The sequence below is a fragment of the Euprymna scolopes genome, chromosome 21 (genome assembly GCF_053919585.1).
Source record: "Euprymna scolopes isolate OS-2025 chromosome 21, ASM5391958v1, whole genome shotgun sequence".
NCBI lineage: Eukaryota > Metazoa > Mollusca > Cephalopoda > Sepiida > Sepiolidae > Euprymna > Euprymna scolopes.
This window is the reverse complement of record NC_136502.1, coordinates 111,865,368-111,876,584: the sequence shown is the minus strand read 5'-3', so window position 1 is coordinate 111,876,584 and position 11,217 is coordinate 111,865,368.

Genomic DNA, 11,217 nt, shown 5'->3' with positions numbered 1-11,217 from the left:
TGGCGTCGAGCAGAGAGCACACTCACAGTTTAACCGCTCGTAGTGAACATCAGGACTCTTTCACCTTAATATTGTAACCCCTAACCAGGATCACAACAGTTGGAAAACAAGGTCAGCATGAAAAAGGAGGTAATGGGTATAAAAGATGGATTACAGGGTGGTAGATTGGGATAGGTATGAACACCCTGCCAAAGGGTGTCTGCAGCAGTATTCAGAACAATTTTTAATTTAATCCAGAGATTGGAACCTTACAGGTAATGCGAGTACAGGTCAGAATGGATCTGGGAATAATAGTAACTTAAAGGATAACTTCACACTCCCTAAAACTTCCACGTTGGGTGTTGCACCATTAGATGTGCTTTAAGGTCGTAGCCATGACTAAGAAAATTGGTAAAAAAAAAAAAAGATATGGGAAGTATTGGAGGGAAAAATATGAGCAACAAATGTTCCATAACTCTTGTACGAAGAATCTCTATAATATTCTGCTTGTTCCTTCCTTCCTTGGTCCTAATAATAATATATACGAAATCTGCAAGAATTAAAATATCATATTTAAGCATATTTTATGACCTGGCTATGCCGGGCGTCCCTGCTAGCTTGGATAAATACTTTTGCAGGTTTAACAAAATAGCTGCAATAATATCACAGCGTCTCCATTTACGCTGAATATCTACAGAATGTCAGCATTAATATATTACATATGAATCAGTCCTCTGTGGAATTTTCCCAGGTCTTGCTAGTTTAGTATTGTTGATTTAAATAGAATCGTTTTTCTTCATATTTGTCTTACCATTCACAAACAATTTCACAACAACCACTGTTGTTCATATAGTTTCATGATTGCAATTGTAAAATTGATTTGAAATTAAACCCTCCTCCTCCTCCTCCTCCTCCTCCTCCTCCTCCTCCTCCTTCCCTGATTAAAAACTTTTTTTTTAATGTTTTACTTATTTTTTTTTGTTTTAATTTACCAGTGAAAAATCGCTCCAGAGTGAATTTACAGACAATCTTGATGAGGAAATAGCACTGATGAGTCAGTATCTTTCAGAAGCAAACACACAAAGTAAGCAGCTTTTGAATTTTTGTTCAAGCAAGGCCATAAAGATATCCCATGGTTTGGAACTGGCTATGATACTCAGCGTAGCCAGGCATTTATTGACGTCAGTGAGATTGATGGAGAGCAAATCTAAGGGAGGCAACTTATATTTTTACCTTTAAGTTAAATTAATGATAATAAATGAAAACATCTGAAATACTACGAGTAACAAGCTCAGACGGATTGCTACAAAGCAAAACATGAAGCGCTGCATGGAGCCAGGAACATTGAACCGCATATCTTTGAAAAAAAAAATGGCCAAGTACAATTTTTGGAGGCCAAACTATTTAAACAAAGGTCAAATTAATGACATTTGGCTTTAAAAATGCCAATTTGGCAATACTGGACAAGAATACAAGAGTAACATCCCTTCCATGTAGCCTAGTTTTCGAATATCATTATAATATATGATCATTGTTATAATAGTATGAGAAAGGAACTCTTAATTTTACCAAAGAAAGAAGTCAGCAAAACGTTACGTAAAAAAATTGTAAGCAATGGCTTATGGTCAGTTTGCAACGTAAAATTTCTCTCATGAAATTATCTATGAAATTTCATTAGAGCAAATATGATAGTTAGTGCCTCCTTTTTGATCTGCGAGTACTGTCTCTCAGCTGGTAGTAGCGTTCTGGATGCATGGGCAATTGTTTTTTTGGTGCTGGAAATATTTTGCCACTGTTTGTTGAATACCTCCTTTGGTGTGGGGAGGGCATAGTGGTAATCTTTTAGAGCTGCTTTCAGGCCTGTAGAGAAATCTGTACATACACAAATCTGATTGGTCTTTTTGGTTTACATATACAGTAGGGGCTGCTGAATCACTGATAGCATTCTGGCCTTTTGTAGCCAATCCAGTTATTTATTGATTTTCTCAGTTTCTGCAAACGGGACGTTTCGTTTCTTCTTGAAAACGAGTAGAGCATTTTCCTTCAGTTCGAATCTGACTATAGCCTTGGTACATCTTCTGAAACCTGATGAAAACTTCTGGAAATACGTTCATCTTAGTTTATTTTTAATCAATGGTACAGTGGTAACGTCACCAGCTTGGAATATTATAGTTTTGCTTTCGGTTTCGATTCTAACTGATGGCACCCAAATATTTTTTTTTAATGAAATCGCAACTTTATAATAATATATACGAAATCTGGACAAATTAAAATGCCATATTTAAGCGTATTATATGATCGGGCGAATCCAGGTGACCCTCATTAGTATTAATTAAAATAAGTTTATCATCATATTATGCTAATACTTTAAGTTTACTGCTGCTGATTGTTTTTTCCATTGTTGAGCGCCATTCATGATGCTGCTTTTGTTGGCATCCGTTTCCCTGATATCTTTTTATTAGGAATCCTTTCTAGAAAGATATCAGGTGGTTTTGGGAGCGACCACAGGGAAATTGCCAACGTTTCTAAGTGAAAGTGTTTCTGTGGAATGAACAGGATTCGAACTTGGCATGCCCAGGTTGTCATAGCCACTGCCCCCCCCCCCCATCTTCCCCCAGCTGCATCAAACTTGTATTTTATCTAAAAATTTTGATTATCGATTTATAATCATAATAAAATAGTTTTTTTTTGTTTTTTTGTTTTTTTAAATCAATTTACACCCCAAACAAGGCACAGTGCCACTTTGAAGTAGGGGGCTACTATCAGGGACATAAGTTAATGGGGCATTATGAAGGGAGGTGAGTAGTAAAGAGGCTGCATATCAGTACAGTTGGGAAAGTAGAATCCCGGAAGAGAGTTCTAAAGTCTTGCAGTTCTGGGGAAGAAACTATTGGAGTAAAAGGCTTTCTTACACCTAGGGATCTCTACTGTAAAGGAGTGGGACTTAGTTGCTTGTCGGGTTTGTCGGGGGTAGTCATGTCGAGGAGGTACAAGTGCTTGCAGTTGAATGTTGATTATATAAAAATGCATTTTTTGGGCATCGATCTCATCAGAACATTAACTTTTTAAAGGATGTTTTTTTGTTGTTTTAGAGGCGATGTATTTTATATTATGTTGTATAGTGGGGTATCAAATTATCGATGAATGAATGTTGGCGTATATAAACCTACAGACAGGGTGTATATAACTTGTACGATGAACACTATTTTGCTTGATCAGGACTGAAACGATGACGTGGACATATCGACATGTTATTTTGAGGGGATAACAAATACTTGTACATTAGGGGTTTCAAACGACGAGAGAAGACAATGTTCCATTGATGGAGAGTCAGACAAATGTTCTTTGGTGAAGAAGAAGAAGAGTAGTGTATAGAATAACAACAGTCTATATAATAGAGTCTGTAAACATTTAAGAGTTCGATGAACATTTAATATGACAGTAACAACCGGGACGATTTCACATGTTTCTTCGAAGATGCCGTCACACAAAGTTATATTTCATAAAACATTTATTCAAACACCATGTCAACATTTCGGAGATTACAACGCTTTGACTTGACACTTTGATATTGACTTCATCAGCTTCCACGGTGTCTTGTCCCTGATTTCTCGACTCTTCTTCAACTGACTTCCTGGTGCGTTCCCCAGCGCTCTCTGGCCAAAAACAGACGCGAAACAACTTGTAGAAAAATAAATGTCTTTATTCCTTTTTTTCAAAATGCTGCAACTACTAAAATCAATTGTTTGCGTGTAGCAATGAGAAAACTTAGCAATGACATGGAACAGAGAGGGTGGCGGTTGACGGTGTCGTGTCTGTCTTTTCTCCTTCTGCCTCTGACAAGCTACCTGCTTTGTTTATATTAGTCTCGAGTTCCCCAATGCACCTGCGATGTCAACGACTTTAACCTGTGATCCCATCAACGAGTACATCCGGCCTCCGCTACCGTTGACAATCCAACACCTGCAGATGTTTCCACACAATGCAATGTGCGACATTCCCTTTGAAAAACATTTATTTTTATTTATCTAAAATTGCTTCCTGGTATTGTTTATAGGATCAAGTCAAGTTAAATTCTTAAAACGTCATTTAACCGTATTTGTTCTTGAATTGAATTTTTATCTTTAAAACAAATCTAATTCAATGTACACTATAATAATAATAATAATAATCTTCTTGCTCAGGTAATTCAGTGATACCCCAGGAGTGCTAATATGCGAGAAATTAAAATAAACTATACACAAATATTTTTATCATACAAATAAATAGTTTATTCTAAAAATTAATTTTCGACATTTATAATTTAAATAAAATTTTAGGCATATGTCGCCCCCTCCCCGTGGCTGGTGCATACATGGCGTAATCTAGAGGTCCGGTTTTCATAAAATCGTACAGACATGAAAAGCAGCAGAACACAGACGCGCGTATGCAAATGCATGTGAAATAACATCACGGGTAAAGAAAACGACTATAAAAAGGAGAAAGAACATGTTAGAGAAGACTATCATGTTAGAGACGTGGATGACGTTCGAGATCACGTTAGCAACATGGATGACGTTCAAGATTACATTAGAGACGTGGCTGACGTCACACGTAGTGGGATAATGAAGAAGTAAATGTCGTCGTTAGAATGGGGAAAAAGCGAGTTGAAGTTCTTTCCTATTCTTTGTCTACTCTGTGACTGAGGCTACAATGTGTTGGGTAACGTTACAGAAATGTCTTAGCGCATCATTGTATACATAAAACCAATAAAGAAGATAAAGCCTCCTCGTTGTAGGAAGGTATAATATCGTATGAAAATAAATTTTTTCTTCCTTCTTCTTTGCATGTGATTATACAACAATTACTAACTTATTTTTACGCACTCATCATTGTAGTCTACCAGATCTTTCAAGTCATACCGGTTGGGCAGTAGAGGGCAGATAGTACAGTGTTGCATCATATGGTAACTCTCTGTAGGCACGTGCAGAAGGTGTTGGTACTAGGAGTTCTCAAGCACATGCACCTTTAACTCCTGTTTTAAAAGTGCCCTTTTCAGAGGAATGTATTATAGGCCTGTGCCCAACCATTACCATATTTTTGCCGTTTTTGTTTTCACTTGAGCACCTGCCACGAAAAAATTCTTTGCACGTCACTGCTCCTCTCCACATTTGCAGATGGTTGCGTCAGTGTTGTAACCTAATCTGGTCATAACAACTTCTGATCAACTCATTCCTGTGCGAGGGCAGTTGAGTTTTTTTTTTTCCACTGAAGCCGGAATGCTTCTGAACCGGGAAGAGGTGGAGGCTCAGTAGGAGAAGAGGTAGGAGCATTCTCTATCCGCCTGGCCCACAGCTGTAGTCTTATCTCTTCCTGATATGTTGATAGGGGTTAGATATGGCTGATAAATTTCCTATTTAATCCCCAAGTCTGCTAGCAGCTGAAAAGAACAGATTTAACATAACGCTATATCTGATGTCACCCAAATATAGTCAAAACGCACATTTCAAACTAAGTCAGTTCCTATTTACAATGCCTCCCCACGGGACAGAGTTAGACACCAGGGTCGTTTTTTAACGTGGAGAAAAGGAACAAAAATTAAAATTGTCTCAGTCGTGAAGGATTTCTCCTCCACTGAAAGAGAACAAGAAATTGAAGTGCAGCATCTGAAGAACGGATACTACACTTTGATCACGGGCGAAAGGATTGTGCTGTTTCTTGTTTTATTTGAACAGACACTACACTTTGATCTTATCCCGCTAAGTCAGTTAATACAGATGCTTTCTTCTGAAATACTTGTCTCTGGATTCTTAACCAACCAACATCCTTAGGCTCTGTAATTAATGCAAGGCTACCAGGTCCACAAATTAAATAAAAGCAACAAATTGTATGGAGAAAACTTTGTGAAAATAAAGTTTACAACACTGTGCAATGTTGCATAGGAAACCAACACGTTGTAAGCTCAGTCACAAAGTAGACAAACGATAGAAAAGAATTTCAACTTTCTGTTTTTGTTGTTCAGCAACATTCATTTCCTCATTCTCTCGTTACCTCTGTGACGTCACTCACGTGATCATCTTAAGCGTCATTCACATCTCTCACATGATCTCGAACGTTATCTACGTCTCTAACGTGATCTCTTTTTAAAAGTCTTTATTTTTTTCCTATCAGTGATGTAATTTCGCATGCCTTTGCATACGTGTGTCCGTGCTATGTTACAACTGAAGTTATGGATTGAGAAAAATTGGAATTTTCTCCTCATTATAAAATCTTATAAGGATTAAAATGTGTCCAGTTGTTTGAAAATTACTTACGCCTGAAAATATCCTGTACCTCTATAAGACTACCATTCGCCCATGTATGGAGTACTGTTGTCACATTTGGGCTGGTGCACCTGTTACTAGTCTCTCCCTCTTGGATAGGGTTCAAAAGAGAGTCACCAACCTGAACTGCCATCTAAGCTTCAGCCTCTGTCCCAGCGACAAAACGTTGCATCCTTCTACCTGTTCTACAAGTATTTTAATGGTGAATGCTCTGATGAACTGCAAGCACATGTACCCCCTCGATGTAAATACTTCCAACAAACCTGACAAGCAGCTAAATCCCACCCCTTCACAGTAGAGATCCCTAGATGTAAGAAAGCCTTCTACTCCAATAGTTTCTTCCCCAGAACTGCTAGACTTTGGAACTCCTTTCTGGGATTCTGCTTTCCCAACGGTACTGACTTGCAGAAGTTCAAGTGCAATATGAACAGACATCTTGCTGCTCATCTCCCTTCATAATGCCCTTGCAACTTATGCCTCCGATAGTAGCCCCCCTACTTCAAAGTGGCATTGTGCCTTGTTTGGAGTGAAAATTGAATTAAAAAAAAATGCTTCCCCTGGGACCCCATTAAAAGGAGAAATATACATCCCAGTGTTGCTTAAAAATATTTTAATTTATGCAGTTTGCGCATGTATTATTATAGAATCAATCCTTTATTGAATATTATATACTAGCCATACCCGGCCACGCGTTGCTGTTGCTCAGTTTGTGTAAATGACCCCCCCCCCCCAAAAAAAAATCATGCAAGAAGGAATTAGTTTGGCAGCCTGTTTTTTTTTCTTTTCTATTATAGAAAAATATCCGTAATTAATTAATGAAGAAAATAGTTATGTATTTATTTATTTGTGTAAAAAAACATATATGCAACATAGGGAATGTGCGGAAGCTTGCTCGACAAGAAAAAGAAAAAAGAACACAACGTGGTCCGGAGAAACAAAGTGTGCACTGAGGAAGATGAACGTGTAAAGTCAAAGGAAAGAAATGGCTGGTTTTTGTTTGCACGAGGCGAGGAGAGAAAGTAAAACGCAGCTGGATGAGGTGGCGAAATGAACAGTTTAAAAAAAAAAAAAAAGCACACATTGTTTATAAAGTAATGGCAATAAATGTCTTTTGTTAAATCAGAAAAAGAAAAAAAAAGCCGGGTTGTAATTATTTATTTTTGTCTGGTTGTTCCTTTCCGACAGTACCAGACGACGTGGAGGGTCCGAGAGATGTTTGAACTGTAACGAACACAGTTCGAGCGTAACTACCATGTTACAATCTCAAAAGTGTGAAAATTTTGACAAAAATTAAATTTGGTACACAGGTACGGTAACATACCGCAGTCATCAGGGAAGAGATCATTTTAAAAATGGTCTGGACTGTGTTTGGCTTTCGTGGTTGGGAAAAAATTCCTTGAGCTGTAGTCTGGCCTCGTTTTGAGATGTTGTTAGGTGTTCTGCATGGCTGAAGTAGTTTCAAAAAATTATATATTTTATAAGGAATACCAGATTACAAATTTAATATCATGCAACAAGTCATGTAAAAAGGCAGAAGATATGGTATCTATATATCGTTTGAATGTTTGTCCAAGGCGACTTTAAACATAGATGCGGTAAAAAAGACCATGTGAAATGAAATTAAAGACTATATGAAATGGAAAATACACATCAAATCTGTTGCCAAGATCGCTGGAAAAATGGTTGGATCACTCTACCACTCCAGCAGGTATCTCACTGTTGATGCAATCCTTTATCTGTATTAGAGTAAGGTATGCCTTAAAATGGTGTACTGTCGCCACATTTAAGGCAAGAGCTGCTCAGTGTGCCCTATCAATCCTTGATAGAGTTCAAAACCAGCTTTGAAACCTAGTAAGTGATGCCCTTTTCTCACAGAAGAGACATTTCGAGCCTGTCTTTGCTCTATCGTTATTTTCATGGCAAGTGCTCGTCTGAGCTCCTATATATATATAACTTTAAGTAAAAGAGAAAATAGACACCCCATAAACCGTTAAAATAAATTGCCACACAGCAGGAATACACCCCCTATTCAACCATAACACTTTTACCCCTTAATCTTAATACTATGTTAAAGACAATTTATATTCTTATATATCATACTATATATAATAAGCTTCTCCTTATTTATTTAGAATTCATTAAAGCTTCCCCCAACACTCTATAATTCCTCTTAATCTTTTTCATCCCTAACGAACCTTACGCTAGACGCCGCATCCCCACTATGCTATCTAGCACTTTCTTTACTCTTCTGATGAGAAGCGTTAGGATTCGAAATGCCCTGGCATAAAGAGTCCCTTCTATCTCCCAAATTTTGCCTGTATTCCATTATTCAATAAATGATCCATTCTATATCTACCTATATATAGTTTTGTGTCTTCATTTCATTCTCTTGTTGTCCTATTATATATATATATATATATATATATATATATATATATAAAACATATCTTTTATATATATATATAAAGCATATCTTTTATAAATATATATATATATATATATATATATATATATATATATATATATATAAGGCATATCTTTTATATATATATATATATAAGGCTTATCTTTTATATATATATATATATATATAAGGCATATCTTTTATATATATATATATATATAAAGCATATCTTTTATATATATATATATATATATAAAGCATATCTTTTATATATATATATATAGAGAGAGAGAGAGCATATTTATATATATATATATATATATATATATATATATAGAGCATATTTATATATATATATATATATATAGAGAGAGAGAGAGAGAGAGCATATATATATATATATATATATATATATATATATATATATAAAGCATATCTTTTATATATATATATATAAAGCATATCTTTTATATATATATATATATATATATATATATATATATATAAAGCATATCTTTTATATATGTATATATATATATAAAGCATATCTTTTATATATGTATATATATATATATATATATATAAACCATATCTTTTATATATATATATATATATATATATATATAAAGCATATCTTTTTTTTATATATATATATAAAGCATATCTTTTATATATATATATATATATATATATATATATATATAAAGCATATCTTTTATATATATATATATAAAGCATATCTTTTATATATATATATATATAAAGCATATCTTTTATATATATATATATATAAAGCATATCTTTTATATATATATATAAATAAAGCATATCTTTTATATATATATATATATATATATAAAGCATATCTTTTATATATATATATATATAAAGAATATCTTTTATATATATATATATATATATAAAGCATATCTTTTATATATATATATATATATATATATATATATATATATATATATATATAAAGCATATCTTTTATATATATATATATATATATATAAAGCATATCTTTTATATATATATATATATAAAGCATATCTTTTATATATATATGTATATATATATATATATACATAAAGCATATCTTTTATATATATATATATATATATATATATATATATATATATAAAGCATATCTTTTATATATATATATATATATATATATATATATAAAGAATATCTTTTATATATATATATATATATATATATACAGCATATCTTTTATATATATATATATATATATAAAGAATATCTTTTATATATATATATATATATATATATATATATATATATATATATAAAGCATATCTTTTATATATATATATATATATATATATATAAAGCATATCTTTTATATATATATATATATATATATAAAGCATATCTTTTTTATATATATATATATATATATAAAGCATGTCTTTTATATATATATATATATATAAAGCATATCTTGTTTATATATATATATATATATATATATAAAGCATATCTTTTATATATATATATATAAAGCATATCTTTCATATATATATATATATATAAAGCATGTCTTTTATATATATTTATATATATATATATATATAAAGCATATCTTTTATATATATATATATATAAAGCATATCTTTTATATATATATATATAAAGCATATCTTTTATATATATATATATATATATATATATATATAAAGCATATCTTTTATATATATATATATATATGTATATATATAAAGCATATCTTTTATATATATATATATATATATATATATATATATATATGTATATATATATATAAAGCATATCTTTTATATATATATATATATATATATATATATATATATAAAGCATATCTTTTATATATATATATATATATATATATATATGTATATATATATATAAAGCATATCTTTTATATATATATATATATATATATATATATATATAAAGCATATCTTTTATATATATATATATATATATATGTATATATATATATATATATAAAGCATATCTTATATATATATATGTATATATATATATAAAGCATATCTTTTATATATATATATATATATATGTATATATATATATATAAAGACTATCTTTTATATATATATATAAAGCATATCTTTTATATATATATATATATATATATATATATATATATAAAGCATATCTTTTATATATATATATATATATATATATATAAAGCATATCTTTTATATATATATATATATATATATATATATAAAGCATATCTTTTATATATATATATATATATATATATATATATAAAGCATATCTTTTATATATATATATATATATATATATATATATATATATAAAGCATATCTTTTATATATATATATATATAAAGCATATCTTTTATATATATATATATATATAAAGCATATCTTTTATATATATATATATATATATATAAAGCATATCTTTTATATATATATATATATATATATATATAAAGCATATCTTTTATATATATATATATATATATATATA